General features: G+C 33.8%; 1 pseudogene; it reads left to right on the top strand.

The window, feature by feature from the left end:
* The first annotated feature begins 13,567 nt into the window (after window positions 1-13,567).
* LOC116552451 lies at window positions 13,568-13,663 on the top strand (annotated as a pseudogene).
* Window positions 13,664-15,770: the final 2,107 nt, after the last annotated feature.

The raw sequence follows: 15,770 nt of genomic DNA, 5'->3' as shown, positions 1-15,770 counted from the left end.
GCATCAGGGTGACACACATGTGAGACCTAGAGTCAAAGGAGATCATTGTGGAGCTTTAAGATTTGACTGCCCACCTGGATTTTGGACTTGCATGGACCCTGCTAGCTCCTTCGTTTTGGCCAATTTTTTCCATTTGGAATGGCTGTATTTACCTAATACCTCTACCTCCATTATGTCTAGGAAGTTACTAACTTGCTTTTGATTTTACAGGCTCATAGCCAGAAGGCATTTGCCTTATCTCAGATGGGACTTTAACTGGACTTTTGGGTTAATGCCGAAGTGAGCTAAGACTTTGGAGGACCGTTGGGAAGGCATTATTGGTTTTGAAATATGAGGACATGAGGTTTGGAAAGGTGGAATGATATGGTTTGGCTGTTTCCCCACCCAAATCTCATCTTTAATTGTAGCTCCCACAATTTCCATGTGTCCTGGAAGGGACTCAGTGGGAGTTAATTGAATCATGGGGGTGAGTCTTTCTTGTGCTGGTCTCGTAATAGTAGATAAATCTCACGAGATCTGATGATTTTATAAAGAAGAGTTCCCCTGCACAAGTTCTCTCTTCCTCTTTGCCTGCCACCATCCGTATAAGACGTGATTTGTGCACCTTTGCCTTCTACTATGACTGTGAGACTTCCTCAGCCATGTGGAACTGTAAGTCCATTAAATCTCTTTTTCTTCCAAGCCTCAGGTATGTCTTTATTAGCAGAGTGAATATGAACTAATACAATGAATTACATTCTATCTTCTCCTGAAGCATGTCCTACGATCATAAACATTTGCCATTTCATCCATGAATTTTTAGTTGTATGTTTATTGCTTGAAAGTATAAATTTTATAATGATGTGCTTGTTTTTGTCTAAACAAAGGCGTATGTCTGGATATATAACTTAGATACTGTTTTTGTTGAATGTGAACATATAGCAGTTTGTCTGTCTGACTTATATTCAGCAACATGCTTTGTTACCATCTGTCATGCATATACATCTATATTTCCATTTAACTATCTTTTAGTACCAAAGTTTAGAAGTAAGCACATGCTACTTACTTTTCTGTAAGGCTTGGCTTTGTTGTGGACAATTTGAAACAAATTTATATTTATCCTAAATAATACTGTTGTATATTTTAACCAAAATTTTTATCTGGATGGATCATTTAAAAATTGTCATTTTGGCTGCAGTTTACGACGCTTTTTGTTTTTTTAATCCAAATAGAAATAGGAATGGCAATGAAAAAATTTCAACCAAGCTGGATGGCCAATGTGAGTACTATGGAAAACAACACAAAAACAAGGACCTGAGCCTACTGAAAGTTACTCAGTCCTGAGTTGAGTGTTTTATATCGAACAACTGTATCTATGAATTATGGATTGCTAAAAGCATATGATAATTTTGCATGTTCTCTGGATACCCTTAGCATCCATGTATACAATGATGATTGGCTAATTGTAAGTTATGTAGTTTTTCAATATAATTATATAATGAGTTACAAACAATACCATAAAATGGAAATGTACGTGTGCAAGTGTTTAATTACAAATAGTTCAGAGACACTTGGCCTCCTGTATTTTCTCTCTTCAATTTAGAATAAGGCAAGAGAAACAAAATCATTCTTAAGTATGTCTCAAATAATAGTAAAGCTAATTATGCAGGTAAATGGTCTCATTTTATTTTTCATAGTTTTCAACATCCTGCCTTGATAGACATTGTGATATGCTTAAAAATTATCTAATATAATTTTAACTACATAAAAATATATGGGAACATACATAGAAAATGTCTATAAAGATATATACCATTACATTAATAATAATTTAATGCAGGTTATAATTTATTATCATATTTCTTGTCCTTAATTTTCCTTTTGTTTTACTTATTTGAGACTCCTAGTTTATGTGGGTTAAAATTATATTCACTTCAAAGTAAGAAAAAGTGAGAAATAATAATTAGTTTAGTATTTTCTAAATAGTGTTCTAAATTTGTAATTTCAAATTGAATATGGCCAATACCTACACTCCAGCCATTTCTGGAAATAAAATTGCCACATAGTTAAAACGTGGCAAATTTTAATGATAAATACTAAAAAAAATATTTTTTTCCTGATTTTCTAGACTAATGTAAATTTCAAAGCAGTACCCACTAGAATTAGAATGATTTTCAATATGTCAGCCATGCATTGGGAAAGCCCTGACACTTGGCAGTTGCAGATTATTTTAATAATTCAACTGGACAGATGGAGGTCATACAGGTTAGACAGTCACGACATGCGGTATATAATTGATATCTCCAAACAAGTATGCATTAACATAATTTACTAGCATAAAACCAGTCCCTTAGTTAATAAAATCCTATTGTTTATCTTTTTGCTTTCATTGTCACTTGAAGACATTATATGAGATGTGAAGACATTATATGAAATACAAATGATATAGACCACTAGTGTGTGTTTTCCTTCGGAAATGTCTATTTTATAAAGAAGCTCAATTATTCACTCTATGAAAGTATCTTTATAAAATGACTTTGCCACCTCAAGAATGTTCTATATCACAAAAGAAAACTACTTTTAAGATAAGTGAGTACTGAATACTATCTACTGTCTTCTGCAAATATGTCTTTAGGTAGTCTTTTATGAAAACACAAGGAAATATATGACTCTCTGTGTTTTGAGAGTTCATATTTAATTTTCTAAAGTGAATTGGCATTCAATAAATATTCCTGGATTTAAAGTCAGATTCTAAGATCTCATTCTCACTCTTCAATTTAAACTCTGCATTTCTTTTTATCTGAAAGAAGACTTGAGTTGTGAAAGTAAACTCCCTCTTAGAAATGTATCAAATAATTTATCTATTACAAGTAGCAGAAAGTAAAATTTTTATTCACATTACTTATTATTTACAGAAATCAGAAATATATACACAATTTTAAACACAGATACACACCTGTGAATTTTTAAAGATTATAAGCCTGTTTTAACTGTCCTTGAGAATCTACATAGTGCACATGAGTTTGGTTTTATATTATACAAACTGTATTTTTATGTAAATAATATATTACAAACATATGAATTATATGAAATTTCGTATATGAACAAATTATAAATATGTAATATTTTACATGTTTTCAACTTAGTTAAAATTAATTTGTGATTTTTTTTGACAAATAATAAAGATAATGGCAAACAGGTTAATAAATTCATTAAAATGCTTGTTTTCCATTTTTCATATGATAAAGTTCTCTAGGTATTTAAGTGACTGATAATCTTATTTAAATATTGTTACTCTTTGTATTTTCTTACGGAGAATTTTGCATGGGATACTCTAGATGCTGTTGCATTTGTTCTTGCTCCCAACTGTCATTTGAGGTAGCATGGCAAAGATTGACACAAGTCTTTGTATTAACTTGGAGGTAACAAAGACAGTACTGAAAATTTGACAATTAAAAATTGGGAAGCAGAAACTTCTGGAACTTTTAATTGGCCATAATCAATGGAAGAAATGCAAGAAATTTCTGCAACAATGGCTATAACTCTATTTTAAAGAGTATTCTATCAGTAATTTGAGATACTGGCCTGTTATCAAACTGGATAAGATGGTTGCATTTTAATTGGAGAGTCTGAATTAGAATTTTAGGGATATTTGAATGTCTGGAATGATTTGATTATGTATTATTTCAGTAATTCATCCTTCATTTGTGATATTTCTAAAAAGCCATAACATGAAGAGTAGAGGATAAATTTGAAGAAGACTATGTTTATATCACACCAGTGTAGAGCATTTAAAATAAATGCAAAACTGAACTTTACACTTTCCTTTTCAAAGTCACATGTTGTTCAACAACCAGGCACTCATGTACACAGACACACAGAAATACATACACTGAATTTAGCATTGGCTTCAGTGTAATGTCACACTGTACATATCTAAAAATTACAGATTAGTAACACTCTCTTAACCGACTTCTAAAAATGTGTGTTTTTTCAATATTTTCTTCGTTTCTTTATAAAAAAACAAATGATACTTGTTTTCACCAAACATGCTTCTAATTTCAGAATTTCAAAGCCATGCTTGGCTTCATGAGTGTGTGAATGATATAGTCTCACCTGTTTCTTCAAATGCCTTGAATCCAGCCTTTTTAGAGGTGCTCTGTGCATTTGTTGGGTCATGCCTTAAGTGCAACTTAAAAGGATGGGATCTTATGACCAGTTCTGTGTCAGGGAGGAGGGAGATGGGTAGACACAACAGATTCGAGTGACTGAAAATTACAAGAAAGCATTCAAAGGAGGATGGCGCATACAACAGATTAAAATAAAAGAGATCCATTATATTTTGTTTTAAGTAAACCCACCCACATATATACCCATACATGCCTTCTTAAATATTTTGTTTTTGTCATTGAAATATAACAATTGTACATGTTTATGAGATGCATAGTGATGTTTCCATATATGCAGTGTAAGCTGACCAGATGAAGGTAATTAACATACATACCATCTCAAACATTATTTCTTTGTGTTGGGAACATTCAATAGCCATTCTATAGTGCTATAGAACACTGGAATGGTATCGTCACATCTGTTTCCTTAAATGCCTTGAATCCAGCCTTATAGAGGTGCTCTATACATTTGTTGGGTCATGTCTTAAGTGCAACTGATAAAGATGGGATTTTATGACCAAGTCTGTGTAGCTATAATTTTGTATCCTCTTAACAAATCTCTATTTCCCATTTTTCTCCTGCATTTACTCCTACCTTCCCAGCCTCTAGTAAGCTCTGTACTACTCTACTTTTTTTAAGTAACATTTTAATGTATGTATTCTTTTTGTTGTTGTTTACTTTTTTATTTTTTATTTATTGTACTTTAGATTCTGGGGTACATGTGCAGACCATGCAAGATTGTTGCATAGGTACATTCATGGCAAGGTGGTTTGTTAACACCACCCCTCCATCACTTACACCTGACATTTCTTCCCACGTTATCCCTCCCCGAGCCTTCCTCCCACTATCCCTCCCATAGCCCCCACTAACAGACCCCAGTGTGTGATGCTCCCCTCTGTATCCAAGTGTTCCCATTGTTCAACATCCACCTATGAGTGAAAACATACAGTGTTTGATTTTCTGTTCTTGTGTCAGTTTGCTTAGAAGGATAGTTTCCAGGTTCATCCATGTCCCTACAAAGGACAAAAACTCGTTGTTTTTTATGGCTGCATGGTATTCCATGGTGTATATGTGCCACACTTCCTTTGTCCAGTCTATCATTGATGGATATTTGGGTTGGTTTCAGGTCTTTGCTATTATAAACAGTGCCTCAATGAATATGTATGTGCATGTTTCTTTATAATAGAACGATTTATAGTCCTTTAGGTATGCACCCAGTAATGGGATTGTTGGGTTAATGGAATTTCTTTCTAGATCCTTGAGGAATCGCCACACTGTCTTCCACAATGGTTGAACCAATTTACACTCCCACCAACAGTATAAAAGTGATCCCACTTCACATCTTCCCCAGCGTCTGTTGTCTCCAGATTTTTTTAGTGATTGCCATTCTAACTGGCATGAGATGGTATCTAAATGTGGTTTTAATTTGCATTTCTCTAATGACTAGTGATGATGAGCATTTTTTCATATGTTTGTTGGCTTCATATGTCTTTTTTTGAAAAGTGTCTCTTCATATCCTTTGCCAACTTTTGAATGGGTTTGTTTGATTTTTCTTGCAAATCTGTTTCAGTTCTTTCTTGTAAACAATATCTAATATTCTTGATATTAGTCCTTTGTCGGATTGGTAGATTGCAAAAATTTTTTCCCATTCTCTTGGTTGCTGGTTCACTCTAATGATTGCTTCTTTTGTTGTACAGAAGCTCTGACGTTTAATTAGATCCCATTTGTCTATTTTGGCTTTTGTTGCTGTTGCTTTTGGTGTTTTAGTCATGAAGTCCTTGCCTATGCTTATGTCCTGAATGGTTTTGTCTAGATTTTCTTCTAGGGTTTTTATGGTGTTAGGTCTTATGTTTCAGTCCTTAATCCATCTGGAGTTAATTTTAGTATAAAGTGTCAAGAAGGGGTCCAGTTTCTGCTTTCGGCACCTTGCTAGCCAGTTTTCCGAACACCATTTATTAAAAAGAGGATCCTTTCCCCATTGCTTGTTTTTGTCATATTTGTCAAAGATCAGATGGTTGTAGATGTGTGGTGTTGCTCCAGATGCCTCTGTTCTGTTCCATTGGTCTATGTCTCGGTTTTGATACCAGTATGATGCTGTTTTGATTACTGCTGCCTTGTCGTATAGCTTGAAGTCTGGCAGCATGATGCCGCCAGCTTTGTTCTTTTTGCTTAGGATTGTCCCGGCTATGCGGGCTCTTTTTTGGTTCCACATGAAATTTAAAGTGTTTTTTTTTCCAGTTCTGTAAAGAAAGTCATTGATAGTTTGATGGGGATAGGGTTGAATCTATAAATTACTTTGAGTTGTATGGCCATTTTCACAATATTGATTCTTCCTAACCATGAGCATGGAATGTTTTTCCATCTGTTTGTGTCTTATTTTATTTCCTTGAGCAGTGGTTTGTAGTTCTACTTGAAAAGGTCCTTTACCTCCTTTGTTAGTTGAATTCCTAGGTATTTTATTCTTCTTGTAGCAATTGTGAATGGGAGTTTGCTCTTGATTTGGCTCTCTGTTTGTCTGTTATTCGTGTATAGGAATGCTTGTAATTTCTGCACATTGATTTTGTATCCTGTGACTTTGCTGAAGTTGCTTATCAGTTTCAGGAGACTTTGGGCTGAGATGATGGGATCTTCTAGATATAGAATCATGTCATCTGCAAATAGAGACAGTTTGACTTCCTCCTTTCCTATTTGAATACCCTTTATTTCTTTTTCTTGCCTGATTGCTCTGGCTAGAACTTGCAATACTATATTGAATAGGAGTGGTGAGAGAGGGCATCCTTGTCTAGTGCCTGATTTCAAAGGGAATTTTTCCAGCTTTTGCCTGTTCAGTATGATATTGGCTGCAGGTCTGTCATATATAGCTTTTATCATTTTATGATATGTTCCGTCAATACCTAGTTTATTGAGAGTTTTTAGCATGAAGGGCTGTTGAATTTTGTGAAGGCCTTCTCTGCATCTGTTGAGATAATCATGTGGTTTTTGTCTTTGGTTCTGTTTATGTGGTTAATTACATTTAAAGACTTACGTATGTTGAACCAGCCTTGCATCCCCGGGATGAAGCCTACTTGATCATGATTGATAAGCTTTTTGATGTGCTGTTGCAATTGGTTTGCCAGTATTTTGTTGAAGATTTTTGCATCTATATTCATCATGGACATTTGCCTGAAGTTTTCTTTTCTTTTCTTTTTTTTTTTGTATATAGGAGTGTGTGAGTGTGTGCATTTTTTCCTTTTGCTTGGTATACACATTTGTTTTATGCTTGAAGGATACCTTAGAAATTATACCAGCAAAACATGGGTGCTCATTCTCTTGATGTTTGGCTTACTCTCCCTATGCTCATAGAACTCAAGAGCCTCATTTGTAAAGTCCCCAGACAATAAAAATCATTGAGGATCTTGGTAAGTAGGAGCTTCTAGTCACTGAGGACATTATTAACAGGGAACTTCCACTTGCTCCAAGATGGATTCTTCAGGAGTGGGTATTGTAATTGACATATTTAAATAGCTACAAGCATTCCAGGTGATATTTATCTTCATGGAATTATGGAAAGTGTTATAGCTCACATAATATATATTGGTCCACCACGTTTTTCCAAATTTGCAAAGAAAAGCTTTGTAGAAACACATTTATTTCACCTATATTTCTCCATGTATAATTGAGACAAAGTGAAGTGTGTATCATTAAAAAATGATTACTACTAGTATATACTCAAGAAAAGATTTGGGGAAATTAAACTATGATATATGTATTTTTTTGGTCTCTATTTCTATGAGAAAAACAGATATCTGAATTCAGTATATTTACAAGCTTACTGAATATATAATAATTTAAAATATAATTGATTTTAAAATGAAGGACATAGTATATAGAATAACATATAGTTAGCTATTTGAAATAAGTTAACTTTAATTTTGGATAGTAATTTTTTTAACTTTCCTTTATAGTTAGCAATACTATATAAAAGATCCAGGAAAAAAGATGTAGCTTAATAGAATATTTGAAATCTATTTTCAATCAGATACTCATGACAGTCAAGGAAAGTCACATTAACTCTATGCATCTCAGTTTTACTTTATTTTTCTATAAATTGTAAGAATACTGTCAGCTCTTTCTACCTCTTCAGGTTTTAGTAAGGATAAGTGAGAAAATGTTTTAAATATACTCCATAACTCATAAAATCTCATGTAGCTTGTATAATTTTTGTGCTCTGATAAAATAAATCACATAATTAATCTGAAAAATTTTACACTGATATTGAATTCACTTAAACATCATTACAATTATAAATTTTCTGTATGGTTACTAGATAACATGGTCAATATCATGTTTAAATTCAGTTCTTAAGTTGACACTGATACACTGCTATCAATTCCAAAATGACTGGGAGAATAAAGTTAAAGTGACAACCAGTGAAAACATTTCTTTTGGAAGATGAGATTATTTCTGCAGATGCTTTTCCTTCTGATCTTCTATTACAGAGATTTCATACTTAGGGATGCTAAAAACTGGGCAGCTCATCTGTTCTTTAGACAGTCTTTCTCAACTATTAGGATCATCAAGCTGCTCAATTACAGTCAATAATTGGGCTTATCTGGCCCTCAAAAATCATCACATATCCTTGCAACTTCTGCCTCAGTGATTATATTTCCTGGTGATCTACTGGTAGTAACCGTTACCATGTCAGATTCATCTTCACATGTTTACTGTCAGAACATAGGTATTTGGGAAACATTTCAATATTACTTTGAGGATATCTTATCTAGTCTTTTCACTTTTATGTCTTTGAAAATGTTTTTAAGAAAGCAATAATTGACTCCATAATTAATAGCCTGAGACAAAGATGATTCTGATTGCTGTGGCAAGCTGGTATATAACACCATCCACCAACCTCTCACAGGGAACAATTTGAGGTAATGAATTATGACAGAAACATTGTTGTTTGCAAAATAATTAGGTGATAAAATAGATGAATTATTAGGCTTTTATACTATACACTGGTTGTTCTGTGATATGAAAGGCTGAAGGTTTTTTTCTCTCCTCATTTGAAATCCGCTTGTGTATACAATCATAAATTATGCCTTCCCAGTTTGATTGCCTAAAATTCTTGTATGACAACAATAGCAACACTTAGAATTAGCTCAAGGATGAAAATATATCTGGCTAATTTCCCATGGAATAGTTCTGTTGCTTTAATTAATTTACCCCAATAAAACAATTTGTTCCTTTTTAGTATTGTATATTTTGCAATATAAAAATTAAGTAAGATTAAATGTATGACCTATAAGAAAAAGTGTTTGGAATTATAAATCTTGGTTGTTGAATTAAATGTCTTTAATTTGCAAAAAGGAAGTAATAATATAAATTTTAAAAAACTAAGAAACTAGTGAAGAACATAATTATACTTCAAAGTCCTTTACCTTTCTCAAGTCCTTTGAATGCTTGGTACCAACTCTGATTCTTCAGTCTGAATATTCAAGCATATAAATTTGTCTTTCATCCTCAATGCCAACTTCATGGATGTTTGAATGACGTTAGTATCCCTAGGATTTTATACAATCTTTTCCTTATAATCCCCCTTTCATTCCTTGGCCATTCTATAAAACAAAAACACAACAGAATTTAAGTTAGCACTCTTGATTGTCTTATGTAAGAAGCTCCCACACTGCAGTTATACAAAATAGAAGTTGCTGCTTTATAATACAGCAAACTTGAAAACACTTGCCCCTTGTACACATGACCTATATGAATCATTAATGACATGAGAGAAATCTCCTGCTAAGAAAACAAATGATCTGCTTTCTGCTGAGTGGGAAGCCCTGACTTTTGGTCACAGGCAAGGTGATATGATCAGGCATCAAGTAAGGTCATGAAAATAGGAGACTGTTTAGAATTTCCTGGAGGAAGATTTATTTTTCTTCATTTTTTCAATAATTTCAAAAGGTCAATACCAGGAGGACTACTGGCATCTTCAAACATTAATACAAATTTCTGCTTACAAGACATTATTTGAGGAAATGTGGAATGGAGGTCAAAACCTTTTTATTTTTTGACCTTCATTCCACATTTTTATTTAGTATTTGTTTCAATCTAACTAATAAAACAACAGCTTAAAATTGATCCAAAAATGATTTGGAATAGCAAATATGATTTAAGATGTCAGGATACATAGAAAACTGGAAAATCTTCTTAGCAAATGGTGAAGTCTTAGCACAACTGGCCTCTGTCTAAGAATTTACTGGTATCTCCAAACATTTTACTGATACCTCCACACATTTTATTGGTTACCTTCAAGCATTTTACTAGTACCCCCAAACGTTTTACTTGTACCTCCAAACGCTTTACAGGCACTAAAAACCATCTGTTAATACTTGAATCCTGTCTAGAATCTATGCTTCTGAAAACATGGTTGACATATTAGGAAATAAAGTATTACAATGTAAACTGTTCTACGTTATTAGAGCATTTTAACACTTAAATTCCTTTTGTGTTACTTTTATTGTTCTATGAAGAAAATGCATTCAAGCTCTTTCTCCTTTTATGAAGTCTTCTGCCATTTCTTACAACTCTTTGAACAGCACTTTCTGGTGTTTATCAAATCACTTTCTTATGTATTCAAGTTATTTATTATTTTACTTTGGTTTTTATTTATTCTTTAAAGCACATATATGATGATTAATTCTTATATGTATATTTATTTATAAATATTTAATATTGCTAATTTCTGACTTTTAAGTTAATGAGCAGTAATTCTTTTTTTTTTTCTACTCCCATTCATTTTATTTAGTTTTGATATTTTTATTTTAGGGATGCATTTGGTCCTCAACTCAGTTGGCAGTGATTGGTTTAGACTTCTTAACTTTATATTTTAAAATTAGGTAAATTCTTCTTAAATATAATAACATTTTAAAACTCTAAATATATATTATTTTGAGAGAAAAAAAAGAGTCATTTTTGTCTTATATGAGACCAGACACCAGATGTCTCCAGCATAGATGAAAACCAAGACCCTAGTCCAGGGGAGATGGAAAAATACAGCATTAAATACTATTTTTTAGAACAAATAATTGAGGAGAAGATAGTTTAGAAGAAGAAAAAGCTAAGAGAGTAGTCTCACTTTATCAGTAGTTTTACTTTCTGCCATTTCAGTTGTTCATAGTTAGCCACGCTTAGAAAATACTGAATGCAAAATTTCAGAAACAAACAATTCTTAAATTTTATATTGCATGTAGTTTGGAGTAGTGTGATAAAATGTTAGGTCATTCTGATCCATCCTGCTCTGGACATGAGTCATCCCTTCATCCAGCATATCCATGCTGTGTATGCTACCCGCCTGAGAGCCTCTCAGTAGCCTTCTTGGTGATAAGTTCAACAGACCACAACAATAATAAAATAATAAGGGTGAGGAAATTTTAATATGATATTTTGAGAGGATGAAAGAACACATACATGATCTTTTATTACACTATATTGTTAAAATTCCTCTATTTTATTAATAGTTATTGTTTATCTTATTGTATCTAATTTGTAAATTAAACTGCATCATGGGTATTTCTGTATAGAAAAAAACAGTGCATTTCAATTTAGATACTATCCACAGTTTTGGGTATCTTCTGGGAGTGTTGGAACGAATCTCCTACTGAGAAGAGAGGACTCCTGTAATAGCTGTTTAGAGAAATGTTAGATAGCATCTCAGTCAATGCTAACATTTCTCATATGGTAAAAATGAGATTCAAGGAAAATTTATTATTAAATATTGAACCATGCAGTCAATGTAGAACCAAGTCTACACGGCAGTGGTTTCTGACTACAAGGTTGACTCTTCCTTGAAATACAACTTGTTACCTGCCCATTAGGCTGCTCTAAATATAAACATAAGAATCAAGAGTGAAGTAGACCTAGAGCTAATAGAACATTAGAATCTTAAATAAGTAAATAAGCAAATTATAAAAATACATCAATCCATAAGTCACATAAATATCCAGTAGAAGAAGTTGAACATGTCGAGAAGTTGATCAAAATGAGTTGGTGGCAAAGGAAAACCAGCAGGAATGTAAGAACTGGGAAATATCTAATTTTGAAAGAGTGTTTGCATTTTCTCAGGTGGCAGGCATTCATGTGAGCTGCATGATATCACATGGTACTAGGCATTTCTAATATAAGACATAATGGATATAAAGGATCAATGGTAGGCTGGGCATGGTGGCTCACACCTGTAATCCCAGCACTTTGGGAGGCAGAGGTGGGTGGATCAACTGAGATCGGGAGTTTGAGACCAGCCTAACCAACATGGAGAAACCCTGTCTCTACTAAAAATATAAAATTAATCGGGCATGGTGGTGCATGCCTGTAATTCCAGCTACTCAAGAAACTGAGGCAGGAGAGTCACTTGAACCTGGGAGGTGGGAGGTTGCGGTAAACCAAGATCGTGCAATCTTTTTGCCCACTGCACTCTAGCCTGGGCAACAAGGGCAAAACTTCATCTAGAAAAGAAAGAAAGAAAAAATGATCAAAGGTATGTGGTACAGTCATATGTGAATGATATTCAGAGTGTTATATAAATGATCTCAGACTAGGAGATTTAATGCTAGTTGAAAGAAGCCAACAGATTACATGACGATTTCTTTCTTCAATTTACAGATAAAATAGATTTTATTTAAGAAAGCAAATAACAGAGCCCATTCTCAAATAAAGAAAAAAGTCTTCAGGGTTCAGACATAAAGAATGAACTAAACAAAATATATAACCTGAATTAATACAAATGGTCCAAGAACTAAAAATAGGCTAATAAATAAAATCTATGTATTAAGGGTTGATACTGTAAACATAAATCAGGAAAAATAAGTCATAAAAAAGTTGACAAATTAGAAATAGAAATAACATTGAAAGAATAATAGATAAAATATAAATTAAAAATAACACATTGAAAAATGTAGGTACTTTAGAACTTTGTAAATTTTTTTTAACAAGTGCAAATAAGTTGTCCAAATTGATAGAAAAAAACAAAGCTTGATAAACCAAGGAAGGTTCTAGAGTAATAAGAATAGACCAGCACTAAAAGAATATGAAGCAGTAATATCAGAACGATACCTTAATGAATGATAAGATGTAAACATTTGGGAACCTCTCCCACACCCTGTCAAAAAGGAAAGAATTAACAGAGTATATAAATCAGAAGACACAAACCTGTATAACAAAGTTCACACCACACATTCGGGAAGATCCTCTATCCTCAATGCACTTCCTGACACATAAAAACATGATCGAGATGGAGGAAGTTCATAATCACATAGTATGTCACTATGTTCCACTGTTTCTCAAGTGAAGAAAACTCCTGCTTTTGGAATTCTATTTAATAAAAGTAATCAGAATGCTTCCCTTTTTTAAAACCAGAATTTTATTTAAGTACTCACAATGTAAAAATTATTCTCAAGCGCGATGACTGGGCATTTATGTGCACATGTGAGGTGTACCTTCCTCAAATCTTGTTTTGATGGCAGCATGTTACCCATCTGACATGAAAGAAAAGGAGAGAAAAAATAATAATTACCCACTAAGATTAAGCAATACACATATGTGTGTGTATGTGTATCTGTGTATGTATGTGTGTGTACACATATGCACTTGAACAAAGTAGTATTAATCCATGAAATGTGTACTTAGTATTGTGTGTGTGCATATATATATATATATATATATAGCTTTAAGCACTATTGTTAACTGGAAATGTGTTGGATTTATGTAGCTGTCTAGGCTCACTTGCACAGATTCAATAAGAAGACAATCAGATGCACTCAAATGGCTCTAGACAGTTTATTCCTCATCACATGGCAGGCAGTGTGGGCTCATAGTTCTCCTTACCTTCCAAATACCATTGGGGTGACTCAGGTAAATATTTGGTGTTACAGATTATTTTATATGCTGAAATCTTAATTTTTGATGTGATGACCTTTGAAGGTATCTTTGGAAGGTAATTAGATCATAAGGATGGAGGCTTCTTGAATGGAATTAAAAGAACCCCAAAAGGACTCCTTCCTGTTTCTGCCACATGAGGTTACAAAGAGAAGTGGTAATCTGCAACCAGGAAAGGGGTCCTCACCAGAACCTTACTAGCATCCTGATCTTGAATTTCCAGCCTCTAGAACTGTGAGAAATAAGTTTCTGTTGTTTATAAGCCACACAGTCTGTGATACTTCGTTACAGCAGCTTAAACTCTTTGTTACAGAGTACTGCTGACTGGTACTCTGCACACACAGGGGTTTATGTTACAGCTGAAAAACACTGCACTTTAAAAACCCTCAATTGTATAAGGGATCTGCCGGAAAACCTGCCCATCCTTATCTCCAGAGGAACATTGCCTTGGAATGTAAGGCTATCCCTTTGCAAAGGAGAGGGAAGACTTTACTCTCCTAGAATGTCTCTGAGGAAGAAAACATTCTCTATGTTTATTACACTGATCAGACATGAAATCCCTCTCCTAAGGAGTGATATACTATCTCTAACTTCCAAGGGTGTTTGTCATACAAGCATTCTCGAAAAGAGTGTCTGAGGTGATAAAAACACCAGAGAATTTCTTCCAAACAAATAAAAATGATCAGTTTTCTATATTGAAATGGTCAATTCTGAGTGTTACCTTGATACTGCATTATTCTTTGCAATGTTTAAGGTTTTTTCGTGAATGAAAAAAAAGGCGTGTATTCAGTTCATGTAGTGATTATGAACTTAATAAATTATTGATAATCATTCATTTTAGTGTAGGAGGTTCATCTTGATTCCCACATGGAATAAATATGCTGTATAATCTCCTCTTTGACCCAGGCTGATGGCTGAGGATCAACTACTTGAGGTAAACTGAGACTCAAGGATTAGTAAAGAAATCCAGATAATTGGGTAACCTGAGCTTTATTCAGGTCTGTATGTATTTTTGTAAATATGCTGCTGAATCATTTCAACTTTTACTATATCAGGCATGGTTAATTCAGGAGAAGAGAAATCACACTAGGTCTTTACACAGAGGGGATTTTATAGAGCACAATGGTTTTATAAGAACTGTTGAACTAAAACAGCAAAAACGGAGAACTAAGCTAATCCAAAGATTATAACTGATGAAAACGAAGATGCGCGAAGAGGTGGGAAGAGCAAGGGCTGAGAGTTCTCTGTGAGGCCCTGTAGGGTTGGCACTCAAATCTCCAAAGAGGAGGTGCCTCTTGATTGTTGGTCCCTGTAAGAAGGGTTACAAGGCTGAAATCAGGACTAGCAAAGAAGCTGGAGACTGGAGACCACTCTCTCTTTTGAGTGATGCTGATATAAACAGCAGAAAGAAAAGAAAGAGAGAGAGAGGAGGGAGAGAGGGAGGAAAGAGAAAACATGAACAGGGGAGAGTGCCTTCTTACTTCATTCATCCTCCTCTTCAATGCCTCCTATTGACATTATCATGGAAATCAGGAATACAGTTTGCAAAGTTTTAGTCCCAGCATCTCAGAGTAGAGTATAAGGGATAGATTTGATGCTGAAAGACAATGAGTACATGACTATCAAAATTACTAACTATAAGGTAATTTTCAGGGGACTTTAATCCACTATTTTAATGGGAATATTTACTGAGGCTTCTAGTTTTCTTTGTGA

Source organism: Sapajus apella, unplaced genomic scaffold (genome assembly GCF_009761245.1).
Source record: "Sapajus apella isolate SASKATOON/1434 unplaced genomic scaffold, GSC_monkey_1.0 scaffold11, whole genome shotgun sequence".
In the NCBI taxonomy this organism is placed as follows: Eukaryota; Metazoa; Chordata; class Mammalia; order Primates; family Cebidae; genus Sapajus; species Sapajus apella.
Note: the sequence above shows the minus strand (reverse complement) of the source record. Positions and strands in the feature narration are given on the sequence as shown.